The following is a 13,532-nucleotide window of genomic DNA, read 5'->3' on the forward strand; positions in this document are numbered from 1 at the left end:
TCAGACAGCCACCCTCCAAAAGTTATAATAATAATAATAATAATAATAATAATAATAATAATAATAATAATTGTACCCTGCCCATCTGGCTGGGTCTACTCAGTCACTCTGGGTGGCTTCCAACAAAGAGTAAAAAATATATTAAAATGTCACGCATTAAAAACTTCCCTAAACAGGGCTGCCTTCAGATGATTTCTAAATGTCAGGTAGTTGTTTATCTTTTTTGACATCTGATGGGAGGGCGTTCCACAGGGCGGGCGCCACTACCGAGAAGGCCCTCTGCCTGGTTCCCTGTAGCTTTGCTTCTCGCAGTGAGGGAACTGCCAGAAGGCCCTCGGCGCTGGACCTCAGCGTTCGGGCAGAACGATGGGGGTGGAGATGCTCCTTCAGGTATACTGGGCTGAGGCCATTTAGGGTAACTGAAAGGCAACTGAAATGTTGACAAAAGGGAGAGGAGCTAGTGTGCTTCTCCCCATAGCCTTGCTACTGAGACTGCCTTGATTCAATCTTATTCCCTATGCTACTTAACATCTATATGCTATTTTTGTGCTTTTATATTGTAAACCACCCTGTGATCTTCAGATGAAGGGCAGTATAGAAATTTAAGTGACAATGTTACCGTAATAATAAAAATAAGATGATGAAGAAGAAGAGGATGAAGCCACTGGTTCTGTCACTAAGGGATTTGGGGGCTGAGATATTATTATTATGTGGGCTCTAATTCCCCCCCCATCTGAATCAGATGTAGAAATAGAGTGTAGACAGTATTGGGCAAGGTGGGCCAATGGTCTCATTAGGCTCAGTTTAAAGCAGCTTTCTATGTTCCTATATTCCTAACTCTTCTTTATATAAGTTGTGTGCAGATGACTCAATGGGGACAAATCAATGTGCATGTGTCTGAGACCGTGCCCTTGGCCTCCTCCCCAGCCTCCATAATTAGGTTTGATCTTCTCCACAGACCCCCAAATTGATTTACCAGCATGAGTTGACTGCACCGGATAATATGTGCTGATTTAATGGGCAAAGTTTCTTTCCTTTGGCAAAATCATTTCAACAACCCTTGATAAATAAATAAAAACTGTTAAACACAAGAAATATATATTCCAAAATATGTACCACAGACTCACAACTTTAATTCAGCTTTATGTGCTTGGCTAATAATAAATATAATAATGATAATAATAAGTGGGTTGGCATCTGCAAAGGGTATGCAACCATCCATTGCACGCACCTTGGGAGAGTATCTGGCGGTGCATGGAGAGTATTCAGTGGCACTAGTATGAGCAATCGGAGGTTCCGAGAGAGTCTGTTTTGACTATATACAATTTTGGCTTTAACCCCCATGCAAGTTGAGAGTTGATTGTATATCAGCCATTAAACTTCCGGAGGCGGCGCAAAATAGCAATGGCGGTCCTCTTTACCTGGTGAAGAGGGGCTCCGCGAAAAAGGGTCGTCCGCTACGGCAAAGCGGAGACCCATTAAGAAAAACCGCAGGCAGAGCGAGCCTGCGGCCGTGGGACTCGGCGGGCGCCCAAAGCCCCCCCGGAAACGAAGAAGGGGCTCTGTAAGGGGCTCCGGAACGCGAAAGGGGGAGCGGCGCTGTGAGTTCATCGCTCTTTTCGTGGATGCAAAGCCGCGCTGCTGCTGCTGATGAGCGCCGACCTTTCTTCTTGAAAACATCAAAATTGGCTGCTACATACCCGTGAGTAAGGGGAGCTAAACATCGGAAAATTTGGGAATTTGGTTGAAATTCGGCTGAAAACGGGAGGCGAGTAACAGGAAGTCCGTCTCCCGATCCTGCTAACCAGATTAAAGCAATTGCGCAGAAGAGCGCTGAAGCGCTGAAAAGGGACTGTAAAAATAAAACGAGGGTGTATTTGACAGACTTTGTAGCGAAAAGACAAGCAGGAAATCTTTGTAAAAGTTGTGGATTTTATTTTTGGGACCTTCTTCCTAATTTGGAGCTATGTGGAGTTAAAAGAGACAACCCAGCGATCGGGCTGTCAGCGTGCAAAGGAGAACTGTCAAACTGCTGATACTGTTATTGGAGCTTAACTGATACATAGACTGAGACATTAACGTTTAAACATTGTTGCTGGGACCCTTCTTGACACCTTGTGGCTTTTCTTTAAGACAAAGAAAGCCTGTGGAAACTTCCTTTTGTGCTCTGGAACTATCAAAGACTTAACATAGGGAATATAAGAACTTCAATGGCGGACAAGAGCTCTCTCCTTCCTTGAAACTTTGAAATACCCCCACCTAGAGGATTGTGGAGATATAGAGGCCTGGGAACTGTACTTTATTGTGATTTTCTGTGGTTAAATTGTTTACACTCTGGACTTTGTCTAACTTATGAAACAAAAGAAAATTTGACCTTGAACAGAGGCAGGTGTGGAATGAGTGGCACAGGGAGAACAAGAGCAGCTAAAGCTAAAGAGAAAGAAAAGAAACCAGGGCAACTTGTTCAAACAACCCTATCTCATCAACGAAGATCATCCGTCCCAACTGTGCTGACAGCACAGGAGGTGGAATTTGAAGAGCCTGCTGCAGAGCCCGTTGCAGAAGATATGGCAACTGGAGGATCTGAAATAGTTCTGAAGCAAATCTTGGAACAACTTGGAATTTTAAATCAAAAAGTGGACAACCAATCATCAAAAATTGACCAAGCTACATCCTCTATTACTAAATTATCTGAGCAAGTTTCCCATCATACTCAGGCAATTGAAAAATTACAAGGGGCAACGTCTGAAAATTATAAGCTTGCGGTGGAAGCTTGTCAAAAAGCAGAACAGGCGAACAAAAAGGTTGATGAGATTAGGGGGGAAGTAAGGCCTCTGAAAAGACAGGTAGGGGAACAACAAGCCTACCTGTCATTGGTTGAATTGAAAAGTAAGGAAAATAATCTCAGATTAAGGGCTATCCCAGAATTGGAGGAAGGAAACCTACAGGGATTTTTAACACTTTTGTTCTCCAAATTCTGGGGGATAGAGGAAGATAAGGACTTTAAAATTGTGACTGCCTTTAGACTGGGAAAATTGATAAAGAAGGACAAGTCCAGAGACTGTTTGGTTATTTTGAGATCGAGAGAGGAAAGAGACAAGATACTAGGCCTACACTTCAAAAAATCCTTGGAGATAGAAGGAAAAAAGGCTGAAATTTACAGAGATATACCTAAACACCTTTTGGACCTTAGGACTACTTATACAGATTTGACCAAATTGTTGAGATATAACACAATCCCTTATAGGTGGGAGTTTCCGCAAGGACTATCATTTACCTACAAAGGAAGGAAAGTAAGAATTAAAACACCGGAGGACCAACAGAAGTTCCTACACGACCACGAGGAGGACCTCCAGAAAGGAGCCGCAGCTTCTTGGCCTCCACCACCACCGGGACCATCTCCAAAGCCTACACCGCCTGGATCTGGACCAACATTACCACCTCCGGGATCGGAGGGAAGCCTAGACACCCCATTGTAGACCCACCAATTAGACCAGGATGTCGCTGCAGCTTCTTAGTTGGAATATAAATGGCGGAAATTCTCCGGAAAAAAGAAGAAAAGTATTTCATATTTTGAAAAAGAACAATTGGACATTATTTGCCTGCAAGAAACGCATGTGACAAGGCTCCACAGAAAAGTGCTAATTAACAAAAGATTAGGCCAAGAATTTATTTCTTCGGATAAAGTCAAGAAAAGAGGAGTGGTGATATATGCAAAGGAGAGCCTGTCACCGAAATTTCTATTTAAAGATGAACACGGCAGAATTTTGGCGATTGAAATCCAGACACAAGGAGAAAAATTTTTGATATTAGGAATATATGCTCCAAATGAAGGAAAATCGGAATTTTTCAGGAAGCTGCATGAGATTATGCTGGACTACTTAGATTACAACAACATCATCATGATGGGTGACATGAATGGGGTTGTGTCTGTAAATATGGATAAGTCGCAAAGCGCTAACATAATGAAAGATGGCAGACTACCTAAAACTTTTTTTGAAATGACTGACAATGTGGACTTAATTGACATATGGAGGGTTAAGAACCCCCTAGGAAAAGAAGGGACTTTCTTTTCTGAAGCTCATCTGACATGGACACGAATCGACCAAATATGGATAACTAGAGGACTGGCACCCAAGACTAGAAAGGTGGAAATCTGCCCAAAAACCTGCTCCGACCATAATGCTTTGAAAATGGAATTGAGACTAAATACAACCGGATCCTTCAGATGGAAAATGAATGACACCTTATTAAGGGACGAGAAGATTGTTAAGAAGGCCCAAAAAACTTTAAAGGACTATTTTGAGATAAATTTAAATACCACTGTGGAAAAAAGAATAATCTGGGACGCAAGTAAAGCAGTCATGAGAGGGTTTCTAATACAACAAAATACGATCAAGAAAAAATTCTGGAATGAAAAGAAGGAGAAGATATTGGAAAAAATAAGAGATGGAGAGAAAAAACTAAGATCCAGGCCAAAGTCGAAGGAGGTGCTGAGAGAAGTGAAATTTTTCCAAGCACAATATTTGAAACTGATAAATCAAGAGGTGGAATGGAAAATTAAACAAATGAAACAAAGATCCTTTGAATCAGCAAATAAGTGTGGGAAACTGCTAGCATGGCAGTTGAAAAAGAGACAAAAACTTAATACTGTTACAAATCTAGAGATTGAAGGGAGAATGGTTCAGAAACCCGAGGAAATTAGAAAGTGCTTCCAGAGATATTTCAAAGAACTTTATTCACAAGGGCCACAGAAAGATTCGGAGGTGGACCAATTTCTTAAAACCAACGGATTACAGAAAATACCTCAGGAAATGAGAACAACCCTGAATAGTAATATCACACAGCAAGAAATTGAAAGCGCCATTCAGAACCTCCAATTAGGCAAATCTCCAGGCCCTGACGGACTTACCTCCAAATACTATAAGGTTTTGAAAGACTACTTGATACAACCTTTGTTGGAGGTCTGTAACCAGATTATGGAGGGGAGGAAGGCACCGGAAACGTGGAAAGAAGCCTTCATCACATTGATACCCAAACTAGAAACTGAAAAGACTCAGCTGAAGAACTACCGCCCCATCTCACTCCTAAATGTGGATTACAAAATTTTTGCAGACATTTTGGCAAGTAGGTTTAAAAAAGTGCTTAATGAAGTGATCCATAAAGACCAGGCTGGCTTTCTCCCTGGTAGGCATTTGTTTGGCAACACAAGAAACATTATCGACATTTTGGAACTTTTACAAACAAAACTAAACACTAGAGCGGTGTTAATTTTTATTGATGCGGAGAAAGCCTTTGACAATATTTCCTGGATGTTTATGAAGAAAAACTTGGAAGGGATGGGAGTGGGGCGGGGGGTTGAAAATGGAATAGAAGCAATATATTCAGAACAAAAAGCGAAATTGATAGTAAACAATGTGGTGACAGAGGAGTTTAAAATTGAAAAAGGGACACGGCAGGGGTGCCCCCTATCCCCCCTATTGTTTATTTCAGTTCTGGAGGTGCTATTGAACATGATTAGAAAGGACCGGTTGGTACAGGGAATTGAGGTCGGAGTGAAACAATATAAATTGAAAGCATTTGCAGATGACCTGGTATTAACATTGCAGGAGCCTGTCTCTAGTACTAAAAGAGTGTTAGAATTAATTTCGGACTTTGGTCGGGTGGCGGGATTTAAGCTGAACAAGCAAAAAACTAAGGTTATAGCAAAAAATTTGACAAGTACAGAAACAGATGAGTTTGTGAAAGAAACAGAATTAAATGTGGTTAAAAAAGTAAAATACCTAGGGGTGTATCTGACCTCCAAAAATTTGAATCTGTTTAAGGACAACTACGAGAAATGTTGGTTAGAAATCAAAAGAGATTTGGAAACATGGTCAAGATTGAAACTTTCCTTGTTGGGCCGAATAGCAGCTATAAAGATGAATGTATTGCCAAAAATGCTATTTTTGTTTCAGACCCTACAGGTCGTGGACAAGGTGGAATGCTTTGGAAAGTGGCAGAGGGATATTTCTAAGTTTGTTTGGCAGGGCAAAAAGCCCCGAATAAAGTTTAAGATACTAACTGATGCGAAAGAAAGAGGGGGATTTGCCCTGCCAGACTTGAGGTTATATTACGAAGCTGCAGCCTTCTGCTGGTTGAAAGATTGGATTTTACTGGAAAACACTGATGTCCTAGATCTGGAAGGGTTTGACAATGCTTTTGGGTGGCATGCATATTTGTGGTATGACAAGGTTAAAGTGCACAAATTGTTTAAAAACCACATTGTCAGGAGAGCAATTTTAATGGTCTGGACAAAATATAAAGACTCATTGGAGAGTAAGACTCCGAGGTGGCTCTCACCGGTGGAGGCCAAGGCACGTAAGAGACCTAATATGGAAGCCAATTGGCCTAAATATGGGGAAATTATTGAAAAGATTGGAGACAATTGGAGGTTGCAGAGCTTGGAAAAACTAAAAAACAAGGTGCGAGATTGGTTGCATTATGCACAAATTCAAGAGGTCTTTAAAGTAGATAAGAAGGTTGGATTCCAGGTGGAAAAATCGAAACTAGAGACAGAATTGTTAGAACCAAAAAGTAAACTACTTTCGAGAATGTATAACCTGCTGCTTAAATGGAATACTCAGGATGAGACAGTCAAATCCGCCATGATAAAGTGGGCGCAGGATTTGGGGCATAACATTATGTTTGAAGACTGGGAAAGGTTATGGAACACCGGAATGAAATTTACGGCATGTAGTGCCTTGAAGGAAAACATTATGAAAATGATATACCGGTGGTACATGACCCCAGTCAAGCTTGCTAAGATATATCACCTGTCTGATAATAAATGCTGGAAATGTAAAGAGGCGGAAGGGACATTCTTTCACCTTTGGTGGACCTGCCCGAAAGTGAAGGCCTTCTGGGAAATGATTCATAATGAACTAAAAAAGGTACTGAGATTTACCTTACCTAAGAAACCAGAGGCCTTCCTTCTGGGCATGGTGGACCGGAGAGTGTTTAAGAAGGACAGAACTTTTTTTATGTATGCTACTACAGCAGCAAGGATTTTGATTGCAAAATATTGGAAGACACAAGATTTACCCACACTGGAGGAATGGCACACGCAGTTGATGGACTATATGGAACTGGCCGAAATGACTGGCAGAATCCGAGACTTGGGAGAAGAAACATTCGAGGAGGATTGGAGAAAATTTAAAGACTATTTGGAAAAACATTATAAGTTGTATGAATGTTAAAAAACGCACCTTTTAGGAAATTCTAGCTTCAGTAATGTTAAATTAAAGAAATGGAAATTAAGGTACAAGGAGTCAGAGATAGAATAATGAAACAACTTTATTGTGTTAAAATGAAAATGTACATGATTTGGGTTATAATACATTTGAAATTGGGTAACATGATAAAAAGGAAGATACAATAAGTATTGAAATAAGTTAACAAATTGCAGACGTTATGCATCACAGAGAATGCAGGGTTGGGAGGACGTGGGGAAGTCCAACAGATTTGGAAAAAAGAGTAAGAAAAATTTGTAACCTTTCTTTTTTACTTTTATAATACGTTCTTTATTCTTTTTTCTGTATTTTATAAAACTAATAAAAAATATTATAAAAAAAAAATAAACACATACACACAGTATCAGTCCCAACAAATGCTTTGATTTAGCAACTGTTGCGAAAAGCCACAGGCCACGACACAATTAGAGTGTGGACAATGGCCTAACAAATAGACAAACCTTATTCCAACTAAGATGCTGCACTCTTATTTAATCCTTCCATCTTGACTGGGTCACATATTACCTTCTGATTACCATGTCCCCCACTCTTACGATTAGTAGTTCTTTCATCTCTGTCTGCCTTTCTAATATATACACCAGGAGATGTCAAATTCCCCAGGTCTTAGTCATATAAGCACAACAGAATGTTGGGACAGTGGGGTGAAGTATTGATAACCAATGGGGGAGGGGAGAGAGAGAGAGAGAATATCTTTGTATTCAAATCATTGAGAAAACAATGACCTCTGGTTTTGAACTGGTGCACAACCAAAGGGATGTAAACAAATAATTATTTAGCAGTGTTGCCCTCCGAGGGGCATGCACCAGAATAAGACAAGCACTGAAGAAGTTTTAACGAGCTTCTAAGGTGAAATTCCTGTCAGAAGCAGCGTTTATACTTCTGTGTTTGACAGATTGCGTTCCTTTGTTTTTAGCAAAATGCTGCAAATAAAAACCAACAATTTATCTAAAAGAATCCCACAAACCATCTCAGGAAATGAGACCTAGTTGCTATGACCACACATTAAAAAGTGCAGTTTGTGCTGCATTATCTGAAGGGTAAATGTGGCAAGAATTATTGGTGTATCAAATCAACAAACAGAGAGAATTTATTTAAAGTGTGACATATATGCAGCATGTGTACCTAGAATATATATAGTTTATTAAATTAAGAAAAACACAGATCTGTAGGGGTGGCTTATATCATGTTTTGGCAGATTCTTTTGGAAAGTGAGTCATAAACTGTTAGTAACTAGACAGATGAATACTTTTATTTCGTATTGCATAAATCTCTTCAAGTGGAATATGAAGGGGGAAAACTGCATTCTTACATAATATGCAGTCTGAAATACAATAAATTGTGAAATGTTGATTGTGATGATCCATTTTAAAAAGGCAGTACAGAATTGGAAAGGTACATTTTCTAAGTACTCATTTGAAAAAAAATATTGTGAAGCAGATTAGAGAAACAAACTAATACACCACTTCTACATCTAATTAACTATGAAAACTCATGCCATTATAGGCAAGTAATCCTGAGCACATGTACTAAGGAGTAAGGCTCCATGAGGAAAGTTGTGCCTACTTCCGATTAAAGGTGTCTGGGATTTCTCTGTTGCTGCTTTCACAGAACACACAGAAGTAACTTTTGAATTTTGGGTACCTATTTAATGGTATTTTTATCCCACTACCTTCATTCAGATTTTCCAGTTGCCAATCTGCCACAGCCTCACAGGAGAACCAAGGGAAGGAGCTACACTCAGTTAATTAACATATATTGTTATAACTGAATTAGAAACTTGTGACACCAGATAGCGCTGTGGAGCAGTCAAAAATAGCCTATGGGATTTTACATTATGAGCTTTATGACGTATCTTCCTGTAACATTTTTTTAAAAGACATGTCTAGATCCAGCCAAGGTCTTTGAGCAAGGGCCTATTATTCCTTTTTCAGACTTGTGCCTCTCAGAAGCACATAGATGTGTTCATTGGTTAGATCATGTAGCTGAAACAGCTAGATAGTAGCACTTGCATTTAATATAGCTGTTTTCTGTATTCAATTCATTGACTGCTATTTGTATGGATTACAGTAAAATGCATTCTCCATGTCACTTTTGTTAAGAACTCTTATTATTTATGGCACCACAGTGTTTTGTTTCTTGCTGCTAGACTTACATTATTCCCAGTATAATATTTCTAGTAAGTCTCAATGAAAACATTACTATTTATTGATGTGAGTGTGCATTTAGAAAGGCAATCCAAAGGGATGATTCACAACTAATTCATATGTGGGTACAACTGTTGGAATCAAAAGACCAAGTTGTGGCCTTTGCATGGTTCCCTAGTGAGGCTGTTCCAAAGTCAGCAGTTTGATGAATGCAGCTTAGTACTGTATTTTTCGCCCTATAGGACGCACTTTCCCCCCTCAAAAAATGAAGGGGAAATGTGTGTGCGTCCTATGGGGCGAATGCAGGCTTTCGCTGAAGCCTGGAGAGCGAGAGGGGTCCGTGCGCACAGACCCCTCTCGCTCTCCAGGCTTCGCGGACCTCTCCGCAAGCGGGGGGAGCGCTCCCGCTGCTTGCGGAGAGGTGCCTGCATGCGGAAGCCTGGGCGCACTGAGCTCAGCGCGTCCAAGCTTCGCGCACCTCTCCGCAAGCGGGGGGAGCGCTCCCACCGCTTGCGGAGAGGTGCCTGCATGCGGAAGCCTGGGCGCACTGAGCTCAGCGCGTCCAGGCTTCGCGGACCTCTCCGCAAGCGGGGGGAGCGTTCCCGCCGCTTGCGGAGAGGTGCCTGCATGCGGAAGCCTGGGTGCACTGAGCTCAGCGCGTCCAGGCTTCGCGGACCTCTCCGCAAGCGGGGGGAGCGCTCCCGCTGCTTGCGGAGAGGTGCCTGCATGCGGAAGCCTGCGCGCGCTGAGCTCAGCACGTCCAGGCTTCGCGGACCTCTCCGCAAGCGGCGGGAGCCAGCCCTGGGCTCCCATGGCTTGCAGAGAGCTGCCTGTTTGGGGGCTGGGGTCAGGGGAAGCTCCGGCGGGCCTCCCCTGCCCCAGCCCCGCGCCTGGGGGGGAAATATTTTTTTCCCCTTTATTTCCCCCCCAAAAAACTAGGTGCGCCTTATGGGACGGTGCGTCCTATAGGGCGAAAAATACGGTAAGTAAGCATTATAGACCCTGGTATACTTTTCAAAGATATTTTAATCATTAGGAGGGAGGATCTCTGTACCAAGTGATTTTGCATAGGCCAGACTGAAATGGTTCACTGGAAACTTTTCTAGCAAATTTGGGAGATTCAGTGATGGGTAAAACGTCTGGAAGGAAATGGGATTGTTTTGAAGAACCACTTCAAACTGCTGCAATCGGCAGCCAGGCAGGCTGTCATATTTTCCCAGCAGAGGCAGTTTCAGTGTAGCACAACTGGTTCCGTCGCACTGGGCAATGTGCTGCAAGGGGTGCCACAACAATACTGTAGAACAGAGTGGGGGGGCACCAAATTTTAGCACCATACAGGGTGCTGCTTCCACCACTGCTTCCAGAATGCTTCAGATGCAACAATGCTCTGTCATAATGTGGCATCACTAATTCAGGTACTGTTAGAGAAAATAGATGGTGGCTGTCACTGTTACCCAGGAAGTATTTTTGGACAATTCTGTAAGGTTAGGAGAGAGTTCTGTTTCTAGATTTCAACGACAGCCTTTATGATTTTTAGCTGGATAAGGGTTAAATGGCTGTAGCAATGGTTTCAGTGATCCAGGTAACATATAGCTGCATGGTTTTCAAATACTACATTTTGAGAGGCCTGAGCCTTTGTTGAGTTAAAACTCCAAATAAATGGAAGAACTAACAGCTCACAGTGCTAAACTCCTTTGCATGTAAATAAATATACTTCCCCCGCTTAATGAAACTTAAATCTGGGTAAATCATGTCTAATACTGAAGCTTATTATTGCTTAAGTGCAAGCACACTGTCATTTTTATTTTAGTTTTTTGCTTGTAAATCATAGCCATGGGCTTAGTAGCTATGGAGAGGCTGAATTAATTTGTCACGATTTTGGACTGGTGTGGAAAAAAAGAGCTTCAGTTCCACATAGGCAAACCAATTTTTATATATGCCTAGTAGCCATATTGTTATAAATTATATTATACTATAATATCTACATATGACATTTACATAATGTTACAAAAGCCGTTTCTCAATTAATTTTTTTGCCTTCTGGAATTTAAAATGCACTTTCAATAACATCCTTCTTTGTGCAACGAGCATGAGCTTATATCAACATATTGTAATGACTGGGAATGAATTTGTGTAGACACTCCCCAAATCTCCATAAGAGATCAGCTGCTACAGGTATGAGTGGCTTCCCCATTTATTGCAATAGTGAAGGTAGCTCTGTGCATTTTGGGGGGGATACACATAGGAGGCGGACTCCAATTCTGCATTGAACAAGGAAGTTCTTAAGAATGCAAGAACTCTGCTGGTTCAGACCAGAGGCCTATTTAGTTCATCATCCTGTTACCACAGTGGCCAACCAGTTGTCTATGAGAAGTCCACAATCAGTACATGAACATACTAAAACTGCCCTGCTTGTGTTGCCCAGCAACTGCTTTTCGGAGGCATGCTGCTTCTAATACAGTACTGGAGATTAATAGTAGCTAGTGGCTGTTGATAGCCTTATTCTTCCTGAATGTATCTGAATCTCTTCCACAATCATCCGAGTTGGTGGCCATTACAACATCCGGAGGCAGAAGAAGGACCAACTGATGCAGTGCTGCCTAAGTTTTTATCTTAGCTGGGAACATCTACTTTGGGGAGATTTAGATCCAGTCCTGAGATGACTTTTTACACACATAAATTGAATTAGACTATGAAACCTTTGCTTTGGCAACTCACTCAAGGTAGGTAACACCAGTTTACCTCCAAAAACAACCATACTAGGCTAATACATCCACTGACAAAGTGACATGAAGGCTAGACACCCATTTCACTCACTTAAGACAATGGACCATCAACCTCACTGCCTAACACCAAAATGATATTATTTAAGTATCACAGAACCAAACAGTGTGGTGCTTATGTGGTTTTCGAGTTGACTGCTAAACAGCAAAGGTAAAACTCAAGAGTCATCTTCAATGATAAAAACATTTCAATGGTTCTAAACTACAGCAGTGTCAAAACTAAGAGCAGATGTTTCACATGCAGAACCTGGCAGGGCAGAGAAAGCCTGATGTCTAAAACCCTGGAGAGCCAACACCAGTCAGTATCCCGTAATATTGAGCTAAATGGCTTTACAGTGGTGCCTCTGGTTACGTACTTAATTTGTTCTTCAGGTCATTTCTTAAGCTGAAACTGTTCTTAACCTGAAGCACCACTTTAGCTAATGGGGCTTCCCGTTGCTGCCACGTCGCCGCCGCACGATTTCTGTTCTCATCCTGAAGCAAAGTTCTTAACCCGAGGTACTATTTCTGGGTTAGCGGAGCCAGTAACCTGAAGAGTCTGTAACCTGAAGCATATGTAACCCGAGGTACCACTGTATTCAGTATTTACGGTATCTCCTTGGGCTCTTAATAATAAAATTAAAATGAAATGATCTCCAGGAACTATCAGCACAGCTGGTGGGTAGGATGGAACAATTTAACCAAATGCAAGTATTCTGAGTATATGGGAGGGAGATATAGCCTCTGCTGGTTCCTCCCAGTGCTCCCAAGGCGATCAGCACAGTTGAGACTGGCAGTGCTCAGTACTAAGTGCACAGATCTTAATCACCAGCCCCAGCTGCTGGATCCAGCAATGGGCATTATGCACAGCACCCTTTTATGAATGAAGCTACTGTGCCACAAGAAGATGCACATGCAAAAGCTTGCATCTATATGAAATGTTGTTGCTGGATGTTTGCAGATGTCCTTGTAGCTAAAAAAAGTTTAACATGTTTAAAGCAGCATGAATCTGTGAGCAGCTAAGGTGAGCAAAGGGAGCGGGTGGCGCTGTGGTCTAAACCAATGAGCCTCTTGGGCTTGCTGATTGGAAGATTGGTGGTTCGAATCCGCATAATGGGGTGAATTCCTGTTGCTCTGTCCCAGCTTCTGTCAACCTAGCAGTTCGAAAGCACACCAGTGCAACTAGATAAATAGGTACTGCTGCAGAAGGAAGGTAAACAGCGTTTCTGTCCGCTCTGGCTTGCGTCACGGTGTTCCATTGTGCCAGAAGCATGCTGGCGACAGGACCCAGAAAGCTGTCACACCCCAAAGTTGCCTTTGACTGGAATTAACTG

General features: G+C 41.8%; 1 protein-coding gene across 1 annotated transcript in view; it reads right to left on the reverse strand.

Moving 5' to 3' along the window:
* TRDN (triadin) overlaps positions 1-13,532 on the reverse strand; it is a 175,433-nt gene that overhangs the window by 62,539 nt on the left and 99,362 nt on the right. The gene's annotated exons all lie outside the window — the stretch shown is intronic.

This window comes from Podarcis gaigeae, assembly GCF_964106915.1.
Source record: "Podarcis gaigeae genome assembly, chromosome: 3".
Classification (NCBI taxonomy): domain Eukaryota; kingdom Metazoa; phylum Chordata; class Lepidosauria; order Squamata; family Lacertidae; genus Podarcis; species Podarcis gaigeae.